General features: G+C 41.7%; 2 long non-coding RNA genes across 4 annotated transcripts in view; one reads left to right on the plus strand and one right to left on the minus strand.

Annotated features, from left to right (window-relative positions):
* Positions 1–14127, plus strand: part of LOC309363137 — a 62216-nt gene that overhangs the window by 43848 nt on the left and 4241 nt on the right. The window contains exon 1 of one of the 2 annotated variants that reach the window (XR_014165264.1): positions 4131–4168. The exons of the other annotated variant lie outside the window; for it this stretch is intronic. This is a non-coding gene — a long non-coding RNA (uncharacterized lncRNA). Of the gene's footprint in view, positions 1–4130; positions 4169–14127 lie in introns of those variants that run through there. 2 annotated transcript variants of the gene reach the window in all.
* Positions 1918–5752, minus strand: LOC309363136. 2 transcript variants are annotated; one of them, XR_014165261.1, is made up of 3 exons: positions 4565–5752; positions 3396–3560; positions 1918–2225 (listed from the first exon to the last, which is right to left on the minus strand). It is a non-coding gene; the product is annotated as an uncharacterized lncRNA (long non-coding RNA). The 2 variants fall into 2 exon arrangements; XR_014165262.1 differs by lacking the exon at positions 4565–5752 and adding an exon at positions 3973–4219.

Consider the following 14127-nt stretch of genomic DNA (forward strand, 5'->3'; position numbering starts at 1 on the left):
TTTTCAGAAGAAGAGGAATAGGGTCCTGCAGTGGCCCTCAGCACTGAAGGAGACCTGATTGACACCCTCTCTGGAACAGCCAAAGGCTGTTCCCTGTCTCCAGTGACTCTCCATTCTGGACGATTGCCTGGCAGTATCCCCACCCTTCTTCCTAACCCTTGGGATTTCGGAAGGTCAGATCGTGCTTGTCAACCCAACCAGCCTGCTCAGGAAGAGAAGCCAAGGCCCAGCCACACACTCTGGATCTGGAAGGGAATCCCCACATCTTCAAAGAAAATGGAGACTCTCAAATTCTACCAGTTCACCAGTGACTCCCACGTCCAGTGCTTTTCTTTCTCCCCTGACCTTCCTGATAAAATGTGGGGAGGGGGAGGCAAGAAGGCTTCTGTGGGGAGTAAGGACTGGGAAAATGCTCTTGTACAAATAGAACTCTTCTCACACAATCTCTGGGCCCAGTTCTGTGTACATGGAACATCTGCTCAAGGACTTTGCTTTGAACTTTAAGAGCCACTTAGGTGCAGTTTTAGAGGCTGATAGTTTATTAACATAGAATTATTTAGTAGAATTATCATAAGCCACCTGGTGAATGTATATGTAGTACAGTACACAGATTCTGAAGATGATGATGATGGTGTGTGTGTGTGTGTGTGAGAGAGAGAGAGAGAGAGAGAGAGAGAATGACATTAACATTGTTGACAAAAGGTTTGTTTTGGTATCATTAAAGAATAATCTGACTGCATGAAAAGGTTAACAGGTTAGACAGACAAGACGGGCTACATTGCTAAATATACTGAGCTTCCCTATTTGTTTTGCTGTCAAGTTAAAAGTTTTTTATTTACAAAGAGCTTTTAACACGCTTGAGTTTCAGATTTAAAATGTGATTGAATTTGTTGTTGTTTTCTGACCTTTTCTATACTGTATGGAAATATATCCTTTATGAATTGCACATTGTTTTTAATAGATAAGCAACTTACCTCACGTACAAAAAAAGAGAGCAAAGAAAGAGCAAAAGAACCAAAGAAAGAAGCTTAATTTTTTAGACCTGAGAATAAAGCAGCCAAAGGTCCTGATTAGAATGCAGTAGAGCTAGACTGCAAGCGAGAGGGAGCAGGGTGGCGAGAGAGAATGTACTGTAAGAATAAAGAATGGGAAAGGGCAATCAATTATATTCTGACAGGAGCCAATCAAGGGTGATGGCTGAGCAGTTAGCCTGGTAAAACGGCTGTAAAAAGGACTACTAATTGCACAAACAGCTTATCCAAAAGTGACAAGCACAGAAGGTGGAACAGCTGATTGGACAATGCTAACAATGAATTAATCAGTCAAATGACTGATCAGAGATCAGTTCACTTGGACAGGGCCTGATAAAAGAGTCCAATGGCTGAGGTATGATCTCATATCAAAATAGCTCAAGCATGAGCATGGCTGAGCAGCCAGGTCAATTTGTCACGCCAGAAATAGGATTATTATTTTTTTAAAAAAATATAACAGATCAGAAGCAACTCCTCATACAGAGAGCATACAGCCCTGGGCTGGAGAACCTTTCTTAAGAGGGCTGTATTCCCTTTTGGGTGACATTTGAGGGACTGTATGCCAATGATGGGAGAGGCAGATGAGCAGGACTACTGATGTGACTCAGCTTGTGTGTTTGTGTGCGTGCGTGCGTGTGTGCGCGCGCACACACTCCATCCGCCATCTGGGCAAACAAGAGGCATTGGAAGCATCTTCGCCAGGAAAAACCACTAACAGATGGGGCAGGCCAGGGTGGTGAGAGCTGACCTGGGAAGACTCCTGAGGTCTGGAGCGCCATCAAATATGTGAGTCACTGTATGTGCACAGTTGATGGTCAGAAATCACGTAAGCATTGAGAGTAGGTTTTCTTTTAACTGGCCATAAAGACAAACAAACAGCAGCAAATCTTTGTAAATGTGTTTATAGTAATTTGTCAAAGGAATAACAATTATGCAAAACACTGCAGGAGTAGAGGATAGAGGGAGAGGGAGAGAGAGGTTTTATTTGGCCGGCAGAATTTGCCACCTATTTTGTAATTAATGGTATCATTTTCATGCAGCAGGAGCACAATTACGCCAGGAACAGGACAGTGAAGGCTTTCTCTTTTGAAACAAGAATTTCATTCCAATCCTATGCCTGCCTGCACATTCCTCCTTAAGTATGCATCTGATTGCAGCCTTTCTCATTTTGCCCTGCAACGAACGTTTGAGCTCCTGCCCAAAGGATAACAAGACACTCAGTTGGCTCAAATTCACAGATAACAAATAAGCAACTTATCTCACACAGGAAAGAAACAAAACAGAAGCTCATCAGGGCAAAAGGGCCAAAGAAACCAAAACCACTTCCCACTTCAGATGCTAAGTCATGTTTCATGAGTAGCTCTGCATACCACAAAAGTTCTTTCTGTACATGCTGTGAAGACATTGTTGCAGATTGAATAGATCAGGGGTTGTCAACCTCGTTCCTACTGCTCACTAGTGGGCGTTTCAGGATTCTAGGTGGGCGGTAGGGGGTTCTATGGCACAAGCTGAATCCTTCTTCCATTGAGCACTGGTGGGTGGCAAGGAAATTTTACCATCAAGAAAGATGCATTAGTGGGCGGTAGGTATAAAAAGGTTGACTACCCCTGGAATAGATGCCACATCACAAGGCATTTCAAGACTGAGGTTTAAAATCCTAATTCCCACTTCTCTCCCAGCAACAACAACTACTACTGGCAGTTTATTCTTTAGCAAGCACTGGTGCCCAAAGCTTTTAGCCTGAGGCATCTCAATTCACAGTGACTAAGGATAGGGCCAGGCCTGGCTCATCCAGTTGAATAAAGCAGCAATATCCTTACATCTTAATTTGATGATAGACTTGGCAGCAGAAAGCCTTTTCGGCACCAGAGAGCGGTCATATTTTAGCAAAGAAGTATAAACCAGTGAGTGCCATGCAACACTGTATCATTTGGCCTTATTGTTTCTGAAAGGAACATGGCAAGCAACCTGCTGAAGTCCATACAGGACAGTTTGAGACAGCACCATATGCATGGTGGCACTGTGGTTTAAACCATAGAGCCTAGGGCTTGCCGATCAGAAGGTTGGCGGTTCGAATCCCCGCGATGGGGTGAGCTCCCGTTGTTCGGTCCCAGCTCCTGCCAACTTAGGAGTTCGAAAGCACGTCAAAGTGCAAGTAGATAAATAGGTACTGCTCCAACAGGAAGGTAAACGGTGTTTCCGTGCGCTGCTCTGGTTCACCAGAAGCAGCTTAGTCATGCTGGCCACATGACCCGGAAAAACTGTCTGCGGACAAACACCAGCTCCCTTGGCCAATAAAGTGAGATGAGCGCCACAACCCCAGAGTCATTCACAACTGGACTCAACAGTCAGGGGTCCCTTTACCTTTTGATGTCCTTGTATATTCTTGGGCCAGTTTGAACAAAATAATGCAGCAGCTGTAGATGGTGACTGCTAGGCCTTGGTCCATAGCAACCTCAGTGATTCCACCTCCATCATTCAGCCCAGACACTGAGGTCCAGCTCTGAGGGCCTTCTGGTGGTTCCTGCACTGCGAGAAGTGAAGTTACAGGGAATCAGGCGGAGGGTCTTCTTGGTAACGGCGCCCACTCTGTGGAACACCCTCTCATCAGATGCCAAACAGATAAACAACTATATAACTTTTAGAAGACATCTGAAGGCAGCTTTATTCAGGGAAGTTTTTAATGTTTGATGTTTTATTGTGTTTTTATATTTTGCTGGAAGCAGCCCAGAGTGGCTGGGGCAACCCAGCCATATGGGTGGCATATAAATAATAAAATCATGTTTATGATTATTACCATGCCAAACCAATTCACCTGTAGCCTCTTAAGTGCAGCATAATGTTGATGTAAGATGGAAGCATTTGTGCTGAAAAGTGTACCACCACCACACCCCAATTTTAATATTCTGCATGACTGTATTTAAATGATGAAAAGTCCCACCCTTAGCTAAAAAGCCATTGCTAAAATGTTGCATCTGTTTTGGTTTCTTCTTTGCTCTAGGTCAGGGGTAGGATCCTCAGTTCTGGCCTCACTATCTGGCCTTCAGGACTTTTCCCAGACAGTGCTGCATCTCCAGACTGGACCCCTTCTTCTGAGACCCCACCCCTCACTGGTCCATGCTCTGCAGCCTCTTCAGGTGCCTTTGCCTTTCCTTGCGATAGCGCCTCTTGCTTCCCTGGATGGAGAGAGATGTTGCAATGCAGCCTATTATGCAAGGGTTACTCCATCCACTTTTGCCTCTGGCCCTATCCAGCACTTCCATGTGGCTCATGGAAGATTTCCCAAGAGGCAATGCAGTTCTCAGGCTGAAAAGGGCATCCCACTCCTGCTGTAGGTTTCTCAAGCCATGCTGTATTGCTGTATTCTCAAAACATGCTGTATTGGGTGATACTTTCATGAGCACAATGACCCTCTCCTCCCACCCAGCACACTCACATGTACCCTCCACACATTGGGATGGGGGGGGGGACATCATCCAGTCCAGTCCAGTGTGTGTCCCAAAGTGTTAAATCTCTGCTTTTGAAATGCTCACCATGGCAGTGAATCCGTCCTATCTGCATAATGTGTTGGGCTTGAGAGCCTTCCTAACTTCTTAGCAAGTTTACATTAGTTCTGCAAAAGGAAACTTTTGACAATGGGTATTAGTTTAATTCAAACTTATCTGACATAGCTGAAGTTTAATTTACTTAAACATAATGTTGGGCTCTCGCACGATTATTTCAGTGCTGGGAATCACAATTTATAGATGAGGCTGAATGAGCAGCACTCAGCTTCAGCTCAGGACGAACTTCTAGGATCCCTAGCAAACGGAAGTCTCTGGCAATTGAGTCAGCTCCCACAGATGTAGCACATCTCAAGAAATGGGAACTTCTCAGCTGGATGCTCATTTACACCCTATGATTAGAAAATGTACTTATCAGTTTCACTTTCATTGAAGCTCTAGCAAGAACAGGGTGATAGCAACATTAACAAAGTACGTTTTGTATTTTTAGTCACTTGTTCTCACGCGGCACAAGAACACCCTTGACAAGTAGCACCTACTTTGCCAGTCTTCTTGGGAATGTAACTGCAGTTGATTTCACATTGTGTCACATGCATGCATGTATTAGTTCCAGCAGTGGATATGTGAGGGATAGTGTTGCACACCACTAAAGACAATTATCCATTGGGTATCAGATTTGCACCATGCACTTTCTTTGAAGGAGATTGGATGGCACATGTAGAAACTACCATGTTATGCCAGCACAACAATAGCCAAGAGATACAGGTCAACCATTTGAATCCTAGTCTGCTTCATTCAAGCTCAGCACTCTCCCCACCCCCCATTCCACATTGGCATTCCCATCCACTAGGAGCTTGTGGTAGTTGTACAGCTATATTCTATGCAACAAATCACAATCAAAATGCATGTGTTAGCTGACTGGGAGGAGACAAATTTATTTCTGAAACTGCAGTGGTATCTCCCTGTGGAGATGTGGAGCAGTGCCTCCAGGCTTGCTGTTTCTGTGACTATGAAGTTTTTAAACAGCCACAAAAGAAGAAAATTAATGACAAGTTTAGGGTGTGAGGCAGGGGGATAATTTTGTGCTCCATATTCCCCCAATTCACCTCAGAGTACCAACTCAATGGTGGTTTGGCTCAAGTCTACTCACAATATCACCAAGTGTGAATAGATTCAGGTAGGTAACCGTGTTGATCTGACACAGTCAAAATAAATAAATAAAATTACGAAATTGTCCAGTAGCACCTTAGAAAACAACTAAGTTTGTTCTGGGTATAAGCTTTCATGTGCATGCACACTTCTTTAGATACACTGAAGCAGAAGTCACCAGACCTTTATATATAGTGGGAGGGTGGGGTGGGGTTTTGCTCAGATGGGTAGTAGGAGATGGGTGATTGGCTCAATGGGTATGGTAAACCTGTTGACGACTGTTAATGACTGCAATTAGTCCTACAGGAAAAAGCAAGGGATAGTATGCAGATGACCAAAAATAGCTTTAGACAGTCCATCAACAGGTTTACCATACCCATTGAGTCAATCATCCATCTTCTACTACCCTTCTGAGAAAACCCCCACCCCACCCTCCCACTACATATAAGGGTCTGGTGACTTCTGTTTCAGTGTATCTGAAGAAGTGTGCATGCACATGAAAGTTTATACCCAGAACAAACTTAGTGGGTCTCTAAGGTGCTACTGGACATTTTTAAATTTCTTAAATTTATTTCGACTGAGTGTGAATGAAATCCATCCAGATTGAGAGCAATACTTCCTGAACATACAGCTTCAAAGCAACCACTCACAAACTGTTGGAAGTGAATGCTTTTAGATGTTCTGGTGGAGAAATGTTTGTGAAACACAGTAATTCTAGTTTAGCATTACTATTATCTCTCACTGGATGATTATTATTTTTTTAAAAAAATGAATGGACAGGGCACAATCAATGAGGCTGAAATGAATTCTTGATTTTTTTGAAGCACAACTAATCGTCAGTGGATTGCGTTCAGTGCGCCTGCACTGAATTTATATATCCTTTGGAAATATTATGCTTGTGAGCAATGAATTTGGAAGAAAAAATATTTCCATGAAACACTGTTTTCTTAATTCTTCAGATAGGAAATACATTTCATTTTATGTTTTGTCAAACATATGAGGTACGGTTCAATGCTGAACACATCATTTCCATAATACAAGTGTTTGCAAGTCACTCATCTACATTGTTGTTTGATGAATACATGAAGAAGTGTTGCCTCTTAAGAAATATGGTAAGCTTCATTATGTCTCTGAGCATTTGGGAACTGAGGCAGGAAAGTTCCCATTTTTAAAAAATTGTTCCCTTAACTCCCTTGAATAGACATTTTCTTGCAGCAAACCTTTCATTTTCTTCCTGGACATTCATCACTGCTTTTTGAAGTAGCACTTTTTGAAGAACCTGCATCAATCTGCAAGTGATTATTATGATTTCCACTGCACTTGCTTACAAATCTATCAATTTCTTCTGCACACTTTTCCTGGTCAGATAGCCATAGCCAGGGGGAAAAATAGCAGTCTCAGCTAATAACAAATAAGCAAAAAGCAAACTCAGCTTGAAACGAACAGCAGGATTATCAAACCTGCACACTCAAACATCCCAGCCGGGACGTGCCTGCAATACCCAACTCCTTGAAGCCTCTCTCTTTCCATGCACCACTTCACATCCTCGTGACAGTCCTATAATTGCTTTCTCCAAATATGGAGAATAGGGGCTCAAAACTTTGCACAAGTCATACAAGACTTATGAGATGATAGGGTTGTTCACTAACCGCATTTGGCAGCCTGATGGATTTCATGAAATAACGCGAGTACCAAGGTCACCATTTCAGCTTCCCTGGAGAAACAATGAGCACTGGGTTGGGAAACAGCACCTTCCATTCCCGGTGACATTGCCAAAACTTCTTAAATTTTATGTGGATTTATTTTGTGAAACAAAAATCTGTAGGACTGCTGCAATGTCCTGTTGTCAAGAAAATACTCCAAATGGAGAATTTGGTTTTGTATTTTTCCTTCCATAGAACCCACCCAAGCTGAAATATGTTTAGTTTCATAGGAGCGACATGCATGGAAGAAGCAGGACCTACTACTCGATAAATACTTTGGTTCATTCAGTACTATGCCAAGAGAATTCCTTGCAACTGAGATTAGGCCTGCAAGATGCATTATCACAGGGAATTCCTATCAAGTGAGGAGTGAAACAAGGCTGTATTTGGGTGCCTTTTCTATTTAGTTTATATATTAATGATTTAATTCCTGGTAAGGCTTCCCCTTACCAGGGGATGTGGGTGGCACTGTGGGTTAAACCACAGAGCCTAGGACTTGCCAATCAGAAGGTCGGCGGTTTGAATCCCCGTGACGGGGTGAGCTTCTGTTGCTCGGTCCCTGCTCCTGCCCACCTAGCAGTTCGAAAGCACGTCAAAGTGCAAGTAGATAAATAGGTGCTGCTCCGGCGGGAAGGTAAACGGCATTTCCGTGCGCTGCTCTGGTTGGCCAGAAGTGGCTTAGTCATGCTGGCCACATGACCCGGAAGCTGTACGCCGGCTCCCTCAGCCAATAAAGCAAGATGAGTGCCGCAACCCCAGAGTCGGCCACGAATGGTCCTAATGGTCAGGGGTCCCTTTACCTTTAAGGCTTCCCCTTCTTTCCCCATTCCATTGGAAATCATGAGTTGTCCATATTGCTCAATGCCAATCACCAGGCTTTACTCTCCTTTAATAAAATTGTCCTTAAAAGAAAGCTAACCAGATTTGGGCAGCTGTGTAAAGAAGAACAGCCCACAGTAAACTATACAAAACTTGAGTTTGTTATATTTGGCAAGAGGGCACTTAAGTTCTGGTTGTACATTAGATGGGCATCCCCTTGAACATTAGTCCAAACTAACATTGCAAAACTTATTTTTCATGCCTCTGGCACTAGCTGCTATAGGCATCAATTGCAGGCTGGGAGGATGATTTTGATGATGACTTACATTTCTAGACTGCCCATCAACCAAGTTCCTTTGCACTCTTTACAAAATAAATGAAATGAACAAATGCAATGCAACCTATACAACAATTTCAACACAAGGAACACAAATACAAGAAATGCAGATTAGATAAACAGGATGCACACTCAAAACCCAGCAAACAACAGTATATGATTGATTACCTCCACTTTCCACACATTCATTCACAGCAGGGATTTCTGTCCTAGGTTCTTATCTTCAAACATCACAGTGCTTCAGGGAATAAGCACATGTTCTGAAATGGCTGCACACACAGCTCAAAATTGGTCACCTCCACCCATTTGAAAAGGGTTTCTTGAAGACTGCTTTGACTGTCAGAGGCCTCTCGTTACGCTAGCGTACAATGTAGGGGTAAGCAGCGGAAGACAGTTAAATATTTGTGTTTAGCATCAAGAAGATGACAGTGCTGTTTCATTACATTATTGTAGATTAGCTATATACACTTGGTACAGCTGTTACAAAGTTAATTAATAGCAAGAGGCACACTTTTTTTCATACATATCCCTGGATCCAGTGGAAATAACTGTCAAGGAAATGTTTAATCAGGTTAGTGCTTTTCATGTGCTGCGGTTTACCATTTAAAAGAATTTCTAGGATACAGTGAATTAACAGACCACTCAAAGGTGACCTGAAACATGGCTATGTTGTATCCCTTCTTCCTTCCTGTGAAATTGTTTAGAGGTGGATGCAAAAGAAACAAGAAGTATTTCTTCTTGCTTAAAGGCTTCTATCTGAATAGGAGGAGCTCTTGTGCCAAGAGATGCATTAAAACAACATCAGTCAGATCTGTTTAAAGAATGTGCAGAGGGCAGGCTTCCAGGCATCACATCAATGGCTACTTTGTTGTTTTGCCCACTGCAGTTTGCATTTTCATACATTATGTTTACCATTATATTGGCAACATGGTATTGAGCAAAGATCAGGTTATGCAGCTTATTGGAATGCACCCACTTTTGAATTCCCAGTTTTCCTGCAATGGAGTTTTAAGCTGTGTTCTAAATAACTTGTTTTGATATGTTCCAAGAACCTTGCATCTTGATGGGTTTTAAAGAGCCAGGGTTAAGCTGTTTGGTTTGGGCCTTTGCATGTTTAGCTGTTAGATTAATATAATTTTTTCCATAGTCTATTGCTACCAGGCTTGAGCCCCTTAGGAGAGGTAGGCATTTATTGAATCATATCGTAAACATTATTTGCATTCTTGGCAAATAGGTGTAATGCATTTCATAACTTTTGACCATAACGGCTGCCATGCTGGGGCAGAACTACCTTCCTGACACCAGCATTGCCAATCCAGTGCTCCCACTGGGGCATCCATGCAACCACAACCTCATTGCCCTCCTGCCCTCCTCCCCAGCTCTGATCTTAATAAATTTGACATCATCTCCTTTTCTCTGATCCTGAAAAGTTCCTCAGTTTATCGTTGCCGGATTTATTTCAATCCTGCTAGTGTCTTCACATTTTTGCAATAATTATTCATATAACAAATAAATTTACTCCAGTCTCTTTGAAATTTTTGGTCGCCTTGGTTCCAGATTCTACCAGTCAGCTTGGCCAACTCCGCATTCTCCATCATCTTCATCTGCCACTCCTCGATTCTTGGTAATATGTTATGAAAATGTTACTATGCTATTGCTTTGCTACATTATGAAATTGTTACTATGTTATTATTTTGTTCTGTTACATAGTAACAATTTGAAATTGGTTTTGTGGGGTTTCTCTGAAATGCATCCTTGTTTCTTTGCAGTAAGCCGCTTTGAGCATGAATTTGTGTGTGGGAAAGTGGCATACAAGTAAAATGAATGAATCAATGAATGCTGTGTTTTGACACTGAGATTGCTAAATGCTAAAGAAAATGAAAGTATCTGATAACTAGCAGCAGTATGGAAGTCTAGCTACCCAAGTACACATTACACTCAATGCATACCATATAGCTGCTTTATTCTTTTTTACTTCTATTAATCACAGGTGTGCAAAAGGGCATCCTCACCAAATCATGGTGAGGAGAGAATTATGTCTCCCGGCATGAATGGAACTAACACTATCCCTCTGGTTGTGGCTAGAATATTTGGAAAAATCTTTCTCATCCTTGCCCTTGAAGCCACCAGAATTGTAACAGTAGCAGGAACCATACCTAACTTTCTTTGGAATATGCCCATTTACATTATTTTCAGTAGCTCTAACTAGAGCTTGTTTGTACAGCAGCATGCTGCTTCCTCTGTTTTGGCATTTCAGGTGTTCAGCACAAAAATAAATATGCAGGAAACAACATTTGAAGGTATAAGGGGGGGGGGTAAGTTGATGAAATATGAAGCATTGCTTCTTTCCTATGTATAATGTGCCACCTATGCTGATCACCCAGCTATTTCCTTGGAGCCACAAACTGAATCAGACTGGAAACTCTGCTAATGTCCTTCCCTCTCATTCGAGAAAAATCACATTTGCAAATTCATAATTCATAGTCACACAGGATTTTCCCAGTGGAAGAAACTGCTAACAGGAATCCTAAACTAGAATTAAAACTCAATGACTGGTGGCAATGTGCTGATTCGAGGATCCAATCCATACCTAAGGGGGACTAAGAGCTGTGACTCAACAGTTAGAACCTCTGCTTTACATGCAGAAGGTTCCAGGTTCAGTCCCTAAATTTAATCTTCATGTGAGGCTGGTTTTCTGGATCAGTTTTTGTCTGGAAAGCCCATAAGACATATATTAATTGCAACACTTTCCATGGGCTGAGATGAAAATTAATCTCAATGAGTTCATTGCCCTGATCCATGACCTTTGCAGAGAGTAGACGGGAGTTGTGTGACCTTGTTCCTACTTCTTGATCTCTCATTGGCTTTTTTTAATAGAATATTTATTAAGATTTTTTAAAGTATCACAATAAAAATGAAAAAAAGAAAATAACAAAAATATAAAATAAAAATAATTAAAAACACACAGATTTTCCATTTACTACTTTTCCTTTAACTTATTTCCCGGACCTCCTCATACCTCCCTTTTTTGTATTCCACTTCAAATTGTTGGTTCAGCAAATCCTTACCCTTAGATTTTTACCTGTTTATAACCTTTTTTCATATTCTCTTAAAGCATTACAGCTGGAAACCACTTAATTTCTATCCAACATCATTCTAACATTCATTAAGTTTACAATATTTCTGTAGGTAGTGTTTAAATTTCTTCCAATCTTCCAACGACTCTTCTCCCTGGTCTCGGATTCTGCCAGTCATTTCTGCCAGTCCCATATAGTCCATCACCTTCGTCTGCCATTCTTCCGATCTCTCATAGGCTTTTGATGTCGTTGATCATCATATCCTCCTGGACAGGCTCTGGAGAATGGGGTGATACACATGAGTAGCACTAGGGGGAAGCAGAGGGGGCAAGTGCCCCCCAAACAAGGAGCTTGCCCCTATTTGCTGGCTTCTGTCATTAACATATAGTGCTATTTTCTTTCAGAGATCTTAATGTGTGCGACACAGCTCACCCACCTAAAAATATCCTTTGTCTCTTCTAAGCCCCACCTCATTTTTTTTTTCTGGTGCCACCACTGATTCTACATGAAACTCCTGCTGATTTGGTTTCCCTTCCTCTTGTTTTGCCTTCCTTGTTAGCACCAAGATGAGCAGAAACTACTGCAGCACACTCCAGAGTCTTGTGACACAAACTGGCAAATTGTGACTACACAAAGTGTGTGCTCCCTTTCTAACCACTTGACATGAATGGAAAAATCCTGGTGAATTCTTTTCCAAAGCAGCTGTTTCAAAGATTTGCAAATCTCTCCGTGAGTTCTGAAACTTTGTTCTGCCCTCTGTTGAGTTAAAGCCAGAAATCCCCTATGCATATGCAAACATATATTCAAATGTGTGACTTTCACACTCGGCTAGACATGATTATTTATATTGTTAGTGCTTATCAATTGTTGACAGTGTGCACAGCAATATATACTGTATACATATAGAACGCGACAGTGAAGCATTTCTTCAAAGCCCCTCTAAGAAAGAGCTTGTTTTAGGAAATATTTGGATCTCTTTTCTGGTAGTTCCATCCACATATTTTTTTTACAATGAATTACTGCTGAAAGTAATATCAGGGAATACTTTAGTTCTCATTGTGAGTTCCTCCAAAATGTATAGCCTTTATTCCTTCTACACAGTTATAACTAAGGCAACCAGATGTGAGAGAAGACAGGGCTCTTGAGGAAAAGGATGTAGCAGAATGGTAGTGCATCTGCTTTGCATGAAGAAGCTCTCAGATTCAAATCCCAGCCTCTCCAGGGCTTGAACCATCCTCTGCCAGAAACCTTGGAGAGCCTCTGTAAACCCTACTGAGCTAGTGGGACCAATGGTCTGGTGCTGCCTGAGACAGTGTCCTATGTTCCATTAGGTACTTAGCTGCATTCCATGACCTCTGAGCATACACAGTCCTCATTGGGCCGCTTTGGAAGTCCCCTCTCCCCTAGGATTTTTTTAATGGGAGTATTTCTGCTAGCCTTGGAGTTTTATCCAAGCCTGATAATACTTGTGGGGTTGGGGGGGGGGATGATGCAATCATTAGGATCCATGATTGGGAAAAAAAATTTTTAGTATATAGGATGTGCTTACTTTTTTAAAACAACAACAGCTTCTGTTTACATTATTTTTAATTTTGTGTTGTTTAATAGAAAATAATTATTAAGCATTATATCATAGAAGCACAAAGCTATATTGGTTTTTACTGCGGATCTAATAAACCCAAGGTCCATTTAGACCTTGCTGGTCTCTACAGTATGCTGGTATGTTTCCTTAGTGGACTAGATTCAGCTTTTCCCCAAGGAGAGGGGTGGTGGTGAGTTCTCAGAATCACATAATTAATGCATTTTCTTCCATCTGTGATAACTTTCATAAAACTCTATGGATTGGCTAGTCACCAACTGGGAAATAAACCTTAGGTTTCATTTGGTTTGCAGTTTGTTTTTAAAGTGTGGGTGACATATGCAAACCATCCCTTATTCCCAAAGGGGGAAAGTTTGTGAAAATCAGGAGTGACTCTTATATCATGCAGCACCAGCAATGTGATATTTTTTGCTCACAGTGTGGAAGAAGAGAAAAATATGTCTTCTCTCTCATCACACCACAAATGTATGGACCACTGAGATGCTGGAACTTGAAAGAGGAGAGGGAGGAAAGCCACTCACCGTTTGGTAATATTCATTTAGGCACAGCTAAACACACTGATTAATGGTGTTAGACATACCAAATTCTGCACAGATCCAAACTGTTGAAGTGAATATAGCTTTCATGATACATAAGATACATAGCCATGTGCTAGTTACTAACTAATGTCCAAGACAAAGAATGGGGTTATTAGTTCCTAGTACGTAGACTACTTGATTATTTTGAAAATATGGAAGTTAGCAGAGCTAGGCCCCTGCCATTTAGATTATGACAATATTAATTTTGTTACTGGGCAGCTCCTGGAAGAGAAGATGGGTACATTTCTGTTCATTACAGTTTTATCTCAGCCTTCCTACAAGGATCTCAGGATGGCAGGAATTTACCTTTTTATCCTCACAATAATCTTG

This window comes from Podarcis melisellensis (assembly GCF_964234715.1).
Source record: "Podarcis melisellensis genome assembly, chromosome: 2".
Lineage (NCBI taxonomy): Eukaryota > Metazoa > Chordata > Lepidosauria > Squamata > Lacertidae > Podarcis > Podarcis melisellensis.